This window comes from Rhinopithecus bieti, unplaced genomic scaffold, assembly GCF_001698545.2.
Source record: "Rhinopithecus bieti isolate Rb0 unplaced genomic scaffold, ASM169854v2 scaffold_10356, whole genome shotgun sequence".
Taxonomy (NCBI): Eukaryota; Metazoa; Chordata; class Mammalia; order Primates; family Cercopithecidae; genus Rhinopithecus; species Rhinopithecus bieti.
The window spans coordinates 43,594-52,979 of record NW_016806422.1 but is presented as its reverse complement, the minus strand read 5'-3'; the positions used below and the strand labels follow the sequence as shown (position 1 = coordinate 52,979).

The 9,386-nt window shown below is 34.0% G+C and overlaps 1 protein-coding gene across 1 annotated transcript in view; it reads right to left on the bottom strand.

The window, feature by feature from the left end:
• LOC108532435 (low-density lipoprotein receptor-related protein 1B-like) overlaps positions 1-9,386 on the bottom strand; it is a 614,569-nt gene that overhangs the window by 580,303 nt on the left and 24,880 nt on the right.

Sequence of the window (9,386 nt, the reverse complement as noted above, 5' to 3'; positions counted from 1 at the left end):
AAAAAAAAAAAAAAAAAAAATACATTTAGGGAAACTTACACACAGAGACTGTCCAGCAGCAGCAGACTGAATGACCCACTACCACTTGTGAAAAGCACACAGCTTATATAGCACGTTCCCTTAGCACATTTCCCCCACCGCCCTGCTCCGCCCCACCACCTGCAACCTCCATGTGGCAACCTTCCTTTCTTAAATTGTTACTTCTATCATGTGCACCTACCATACAGGGTCTGCTTAAGTTACATTATTGTTGTCAAATGCATCTGCCATAAACCTCTCCTCCCCCAAGAAATTCTCTCAAGTCATAGGATTCCTGTCTGCCTTTAACAAGACTTCAAACATTTTTTTATACGTAATAACAACAAAACAATAAAACAAACAAAAATAAACCAAGAAAGCCTCAATGAGATTATAAAACTAAGTAGCAGTTCAACAGTTTTTTCCCAATGGAGAAAATAGACTTATCCTGGACTACCTGAGTATAAGCCCACAACAAAAATGTTCTTACAAATGCTAAGATTATTTCCATACACAAAAAAGTTCTCTCAGAAGCATCAGTAGAATTGTGAATCATCTCTGCTTAACATAACCTCGTCAATTGACCACATCTGAGCCTGGTTAGCTAGTCAGCTTCTCTCCTAATCTCTTAAATCTATCTTGAACTGTGTTTCACTTGCCCTCATCATTCCTAAATTTGGGGATCTAGACTTAGTCTTCCCTCTACTCTTACTTTTGTCGCTTTACTGTTGACCTTAGGACTCTTGAAACCTGTTGGATCATAGATTTCTCAGGTGATAGTAAAATCTTAGATGGGTGTGTAATCAGGTTAACAAAGATAGGCTGACCATGTCAGTCCTCAGTGTCTTCATTTGACAACTGAAATGACCTTAGTGAAACTACTTCTCACTCTAAACGACCCACTATGGAAAGCATCCTTGCTGCAAAGTTTTATGCAAAATCCAGATTTAGACAGCCATTTTTTTGGCTAGCTACTGGTCAGTAAACTTTTGTATGTCATAAACATTCTTTGAAGAGAGGCTGGAATATAAAGGCGTGTTGAGATTCCCCTGAGAAACTGAGATGGAAATGGGTTCATGGTTAACACAGGCAATGCTTATTTGACAAAATTAGTCAACTTATTTGGTTTAGGTAGCTGCTTGTTGAGTCAATCAGTTAATTGTTTTAGTGAAAAACATAACCAGTAATTCTAAAGTCAGGTGCTTCATAATCTAACAGGGTTTGATTTAATAATGGTGACTTTAAAAAATCAAAGGACATACTGGAGGAAGGATACCTACAACATAAGTTGTGAATGCTTTATTTAAGTAATCTTCATTGGTCTTTGCTAATTATTAACTGTGGTTTACCTCTTGAGACAGAAGGTCAAATATGGAGGAAGGAAGCCACTGAAACACAAGAACCCACAAAAACCCTCAAGGTCTAAGGATCCAATTCTTTCAGTGTATTTCAAGTTGAAAGCTGGCATAGCCCTGGCAAATATGTAATCTAACTCTACCTGCACCGCATCTAATCTCTGTTGTGCATCATTACCACATGCCAGTTGAAGAGCACCAGCTTGGGTAACGTGGATACGAGACTGCCCAGAATAGATGTGATGCTCTTATTGGTTGTCATCCTTAGTCAATGGACAGTTTTCCCAAAAGAACACTTGAAAAGCACATTAGATGACTTCAATCAAAGGGATACCTGCATCAACACTTAGTGAGAGGTAATGAACATTAACCTTCCACACAGAAGATACTGAAGCACAAACAAGCACTCGGTTAACATTTTAACTTAGAGAACCAAGACGTTGGTTGAATAAACACCTACAGCAGGTTGTCAACTGATTCACGGTAGAGGAGAAAAATTGTCCTCATACTCCTCATCACTCCTTGTATGTTGACAGACCTGAAAACATTTCTCTCTCCTGTGATGGAGCATTGTATTTGTGTTCTGTATGATCAAAAAATGATTTGATTTTTCCAGTAATGTATTTGTATTCATTAGTGCCACAACCTTTGAAGACTGATTCTAAAATTGTGAATTGAAAAGAGGAACTTGGAAATGTGGAAATGCTTATTTGACCAGGGTCATAAAAATACCTATTTAAATTCCAAGTCACTATAACCATGTCCTTGAAAGCCTATCCTTACCCTCTCACAGTCAAAAGTATACTAAAAGTGGATTTATTTACTTGCAATAATATGATTTTGATATATAGTTTGTGCTAAATAAATGTTTTCAGTGTGTATAAAAACTTGCCATTTTTAAGATTTCATTTAAACCTCCAGTTCTTCTATTCAATTATAAGAATATTAATTTGGCTAGTTTCCTTCTAAGTGATTGAAGTAATGAATTCAGATATTAACAAATAATTATGTAACTAACAAATACATGTATACATGTATATATAAATATATATAATCTAATTGTTCTATATTTTAATTTTCTTTAATTAAACCTGTAATTGTATGTGTAAGCAATTATCTCCACTAAATGAAGTTCCCAGTATGTGCATATCAATATTTCTGAAGTCAAACATGAAAAAATTCCAGTTTTAACTGAATAAAAGGTTGAATAATGACTCGCATATAAAGTATATAAAATGGAGAGTCAGACTAATGTTGTGAGAAAACAGAAAATTGTAATCTACACAACACAAAGAATTGGTTTTAAGCCAGTCATGAACTTCAAAGATTGAAAGAGGATTTTTTTCAGATTTACTCTTATTTTATCATATACAAATTATATAAAGGCTGTAAAAATAAGGAAAATGGGTATGCAGTTAGAAATGAGAAGACTAAGAACTTCTAATCAAAATCATTAAAACTTATGTAAGAAGTGAATTACTAATATATGAAACAAAATTCAGGCAGTCTGTAAAAGGTCTATTTATTTATTTTTATTTTATTTTTTTGGTGTGTGTATGTGTGAGGGAGTCTTGATCCATCACCTAGGCTGGAATGCAGTGGCGCGACCTCAGCTCACTGCAGCCTCCACCTCCCAGACTCAAGCCATTCTACTGCCTCAGTCTCCTGAGTAGCTGGGACTACAGACATGCACCATCATGCCTGACTACTTTTTGTACTGGGATTATAGGCATGAGCCACTGCGCCCAGCCAAAAGGGCTAATTTTTTGAAAAAAACTTATAAAATTATGCAAAGAACAGAAAAAGTTAAATATGTAATATTAGGAGAAAATTATGTAGTTTAAAAAGGAGAGATACAGAATCATGGTGTGGAGAAAAAAAGACAGAGAAAGTATTACAGTATTCAAATATATAATAAATTGTAGATCAAAGTCAACCAACCAAACTGAAAATGTGAATCAAGTTAATATCATATAAGTGAAAAAAAGATATAACATTGAAATATTTTCTTTTTCAAAACATACTGCCATATTGATTTCTCCCTGTTTTCATTCCTTAACTATTTTTAATGAAAAAAATATCTTTACCAAAATGAATAATATTCAGAATAATGACATATTGTCATATACCAAAAGAATGTATTCTATCACATTTTATTTTAAAAACAATATATAACCGGGCATGTTGCTCACGCCTGTAATCCCAGCACTTTGGGAGGCCGAGGTGGGTGGATCACCTGAGGTTGGGAGTTCGAGACCAGCCTGACCAACATGGAGAAACCCTGTCTCTACTAAAAATACAAAATTAGCCGGGCATGGTGGCACATGCCTGTAATCCCAGCTACTAGGGAGGCTGAGGCAGGAGATTCGCTTGAACCTGGGAGGTGGAGGTTGCAGTGAGCTGAGATCGTGCCATTGCACTCCAGCCTAGGCAACAAGAGCAAAACTCCATCTCAAATAATAATAATAATAATAATAATAGTAATAATAATAATAATAACAACAACAACAACAATATATAAATCAAATGTGGGAAAATGAAAATGTATTAACAACTGTATTGGACTGAGCAAGAAAATGAATATTGCTATAATTTATCTTAGCACTACCTTTTATCATCACAATATATTTATGCTGAAGTATTCTTTGGGTAGACATTTTAATTAATTTATTTATTTATCTAGTATTTATAGATCTCAGCATTAACTGGGATCTGAAAGAGATCGGTAAGACAGTCTGCCTTCAAGAAAGATATAATCAAGTAGAAAGTTTAAGATATCTGCGAACAACTATATTTTTATAATCAGGTATGATATCTTTCATAAAAGATGTATAGTTTTATTGAGTTTCAAAGAATGGCTAGATATGTCTGTTTAGTGGAAGCACAAGTTTCCTGATGGTGATGGTATTTGGTCTCAGCCTTGCCTTAATGGCAGAATAAGAATTCAATACGCAGAGATGGATAAAAGAATGTCAAGCAAAAGAAACAGCTTTGATAGAAGTACAGATGTGTGAAAGACTTGAATGTGTTGAGGAGAGATTGACCTCAGTTTTTCAGTTTTCTGCAAGGTACAACATGCATAACTGGTGGAATATTTCATAATGACACTAATAATAGTTACTGTTTTCATAGCATATTTTAGGAGCTAGACACTGTAATACATAGTTCACATTTATTAGCTTATTGTATAAGCACAATATCCCTTTGATTCAGCTAATATTTACCACATTTTAATATTAATAACTCACTTGAGTTAATATAACTGTTAAGTGAAAATAGCTGAGTTCAAAGTTATAGAGTTTTGTAGTAGCTGACAAAATAGGTTAAGGACAAAATGTACAGGCTATTGAATGTCAAGATAATGAAATTATTTTTAATTTTGGCTGCAATGGGAAACCAGAGTTAATTGTAGAAATAGGGTATAATGTGGTCAAAACTATGCTTTAAGAAGATCAAGTCTAAAATAATATGTAAGGTATTATTTGGGTGGGTAAAATATAGTGAGAAAGATTAGTAGAAGACAGTGAGAAGTATACATTTCCCACTCAACTTTCCAAATTGTATGTTTTTGCTTTTATTTCGGGGGGCTATTTATTTAAATTGATACAAATTTGTATGTCTTTATAGTGTACAACATGATGTTTTGAAGTATACGTACATTGTGGAATAGTTAAACCTATGTAATTGACATATGCATTACCTCACATAGTTACCATTTCTGTAGTAGGAACATTTAATATCTCTTCTCTTAGCATTATGTTAAATGAAATAAGCCAGTCATAGAAAGACAAGTACCACATATCTCACTCATGTAGAATCTAAAAATGATGATCTTATAGAAATAGAGAGTAGAATGTTTGTTACCAGAAGCTAAGACATTTGGGGGATCACGTTGGGGAAATGTTAGACAAAGTATGCAAAATTACAGGTAGGAGTAATTAGTTAAATAGATCTGTTTTCCAGCATGGTAACTATAGTTGATGATAACATGTTGGATTATTTCAAAATGTTCTTGCTTTTATTTATAAATGGTAGAGTATAATTTTACTTTTTAACTGGTAGAGTATAATTCATGTCAGAAGTATAATTCATGTGTACATTAAGGTAAAATGGAAATGTCTTACTTACACACTGCCTTGAAATCTAGAGTGAAGTTGGAAAGGAGTTAAGAGAATGGAAAAAGATATCTTTGTTCCTGTTTAGATTCATGAATTGCAGAAATGGAGAATGGCCATATGTGGCAACATTCCTACTGGAAGCAGAGGTCATTAGGAAAAAATGTAAGCCCCAGAGAATTCTCAGAGTTTTTCCTAAGTAAACCTCTTCTATGGTCCTCCAAACTAGATTCTACATGTCACATAGAGAATGGCATTAATTTCATTTGTTTTTATAAAGGAAGTAACCCAAAATTATGAAAAACTTGTGGACATAGGTAGCAGATATCTGAATTACTGAACATAGAAAGGCCATTTTAATTTCTCAGAAACTGGGTGACGAGAAACTAAGGTAGGAAGTGTTGAGATCTTAAGTAGAAATAGGTTGATGTAATAAAGCAGAAGTTCAAAATTGCAGTTATTATTGTATTGTGGACAACGAGTGGCATGAAGTCAAGGATTATTTGGAAATTTTAGATGTGGGTGATGGGGAGAAAAGGTATCATTAAAATAAACAGTAAGGGAAGAAAGTAGAATCAGTTTTTAGAAAAGATGATGAGTTCAGCATTGGCACATTAGTCCAATGGCTAAAGCTGTGTTTTTTATCTTGTTTTGTTTTGTGTTCTATATATATATGAGAGAGAGAGAGAGAGAGAGGATCTCACTGCGTTGCCCAGGCTGGTCTCAAACTCCTGGTCTCAAGCAATCTTCTTTCACTTGGCCTCCCAAAGATCCAGGACTATAGGCATGAACCAATGTGCCAAACCTGTGCTTTTTAGTCTTGTCTTTGGCACTGGAAAAATTCACCCAGGTAAACTACTGATGAACCTGAATTAACCATAAATCTTAAAACAATTTAGTCACTTTGCTCTTTAGACTTTAGTAGTGAAATACTGGTGCCTTCATTTAGAGAACATTTCAACTTGAAATGTGATAATTGAGAAGCGATGCAATATATTGTTTTTCTGGAAGAAGACCCATTTTATAAGCACAACAAAAGACAATAACATCATCCCCTCCCCAGCACAAACGCATCTTTTCATTTTGCAGATTGGTGGCTCTCACAGTTTCCCTGTTTTGCAGAGAGCTAGTCTAACCAAACCAAGGAGGTATCTCGTCTATTATCTGAAAGTCTTACTTGGCACATGGCAAGTGTTTAATACATGAATGAAACGTGGAGGACTGTTTGAATATGAACTCCCCAATGTTTTTTAAAGAGACTTTACTGAATTAATACATTGTAAAATAATAATGTATTTCAGTAAACACAATAACATAAATAATGCAGTTATTTTAATGAGAAAAAATAATGAAAGAAATGTAATTGATAACCATTGAAAGTTTGTAAGTAAATCTCAAAATTTCAGAATATAATTCATTCAAATTTTAGATTATTACGTGAATATTAGAACTAGCAGACCGTCTAGTGAGGGTCAGTTTACATTAGTTACTGAGAAGTGGCTAATGGCAGCTTTAAAATCTCCTAGTCACCTATCTAATTGTAGACAGTGGAAAATACTTTAGCTACAGAAAAATATTTTCTCTACTCAGACTTCTTTCTCTACGTTATAGATTAGTAACTTTTGAGTTCAAAATGTAATAGGTATTGACTCATTTGAAAATTGCTTCTAAGTAACTCCTATTTGTAAACATGAGTCCGTAAAAGAGCCACATTTAATATGGCCCCTGAAAGGGAAACACTGCCTCAGTATTTGAATATTTATTATCCATTCAACAAATATTTATTGAGCCTGGCTAGCTTCTGCCAGGGTGTAGATGCCAGCAATACAACAGTGAACAAAACTAACAAAATCTTTGCTTTTACAGAGCTTACATTTTAGTACACAAAAAAGACAATAAGCAAGTAGACAAACACTAATATTATTTGGCAGTAATACATTCTATGAAAGTGAGTAAAGTATAGGAGTGATGGGGATGAGAGCTGATCCTTAGAGAGGGTAATCTAATTCAGAATATATTTACAAGTTAGAAACAAAGGGTTTGAGAAAAAAGAGTGCAGTGAAGGATGAATCCAATATTTTGGCTTAAATAATTCGGTGAATGTTGGAAATCTTACCAAGATGAAAAACTGAAGAAAGAGAATTATTAGGAGAGAAAATCAAAAGTTGATAGAGTTTGATATTTCTGTTAAATATCCAAATGGAGATATTGAATATATAATCGGATCTGTGAGTCTGGAGTTCAAGAGTCATCATAACTGGTGATAAAAACTGGGGAGTCTCAGTCTCTTGATATTTTTTAAAGCCATGGCAGAGGATTTTTAAGGCCATGATACAGGATGAAAGGTCCTAGGAAATCAATAAAAAGAAGATGTCTAAAGGACTGAACGCTGAATCATGCCAAAAATATTGGCAAAATGAAGATAATAAAACAAAGTAAACTGAGAAAAAATGCCCAGTAAGGCAAGAGCAAAATTTCAAGATTGTGCTACTTTAAGAGGTAAAGTCTTCAAGGAGACAATTGTCAGTTGTGTGCCTAAGACCAATAGTTAACTAATGAGGCAACAGGAGGTCACTGAAGACCTTGGCAATAGATGTGAGTGATAAGAATAGTGTATGATTCATTGAAGGGGATTCAAGAGCAGAGCAAAGGAAAGTGGAAAAGGAACAACACTCCACTGAGTTTTTCTACGCAGGGAAAAGAACAATGGAGAAGCAGCCGGACAGGGATATAGGTTTAAAGGAAGTTGTTTTGCATCATCTTTGCAACACGCTTGTATGTTGGTGAGAATGACCTAAGAGAAAAGAAAACATCAGTGATTCAAGAAAAAAAGAAGACAATTATATGAGTCAAGTCCTTGAACAGGTGACAGAAGATAGGATCCGTGTACATTTGCAGGATTGACCTTTAATAGGAGAAAAGTCAATTTGTTTTCTAATTTAAATAAGAGTAAGATGGGGTGGTTAGTTCTAGATTCAAATAGACTAGTAGAGTTAATGGAGTTTGGGTGAGAAAATTCTCTTTTAATTGCTTATATTTTCTCAAGGAAATATGAAAAAAGATTGTCACCTTCCAATAAGGAGAAGGGAGGTAGATGTATGAAACTCATCATCTAGTAATGGAAAAAATAAAGGTCATTTAATATATTTCACTGTTGTCTGACAAGGATTTAAATATAAAATTTATAAGTAAGATCACTAATTTCTACTTCGCTATTATAGAGATTAAGTACTCTAAGTACTCAATCATTCTTATGTGCCAAACTTCTAGCTACTTTATCAGCTATGTTCTTTATAACTTGATGTTCTAAACGCCCAAAGAGTACTAAGATATAATTTAATAATTTGGTCAGGATTATATTTCATGCGAGGTATAGACAGCGGCTGTGTGAGTCCTAAAAGAAATACACACGTTTAAAAAAGAAATCAATGCAACAGGTTTTCTTGTCTCAAGACTAAAATGACTTTAGGCAGCCTGATTAGGGGAAATATGCAGAATAGTAGTTATCTCTGTCAAAGGCAATTGTGTTCTCCAGGGGAAGGACTGCCCAAAGGGCATTCTCTAACTGCTTTTATTACCCCAGATTTTTTTCAATCCCTGTTGATTGCAACTGATACAGAGAATGCCTTGAAGACTCTGAAAAATCAATTTTTTTCTTATAAAAATGTCAACATTATTCTGTCTACTCGAATTTTAAGGTTTTTTCCCCTGAGGATTTCAATAGTGATATACTTTTATATTTTTCCCAAGTAAAGCAACAGAAAAGTATATACCTATGTATAGTCTTGCCTCATCTATTTAACCACTTGTAATTTTTATAAATTTAAATGTGTTTCCTTCCTTTTTATTTTCATTAGAATATCCAATTTTAAGATAGAAAACAAGAGTTAATTGTAGA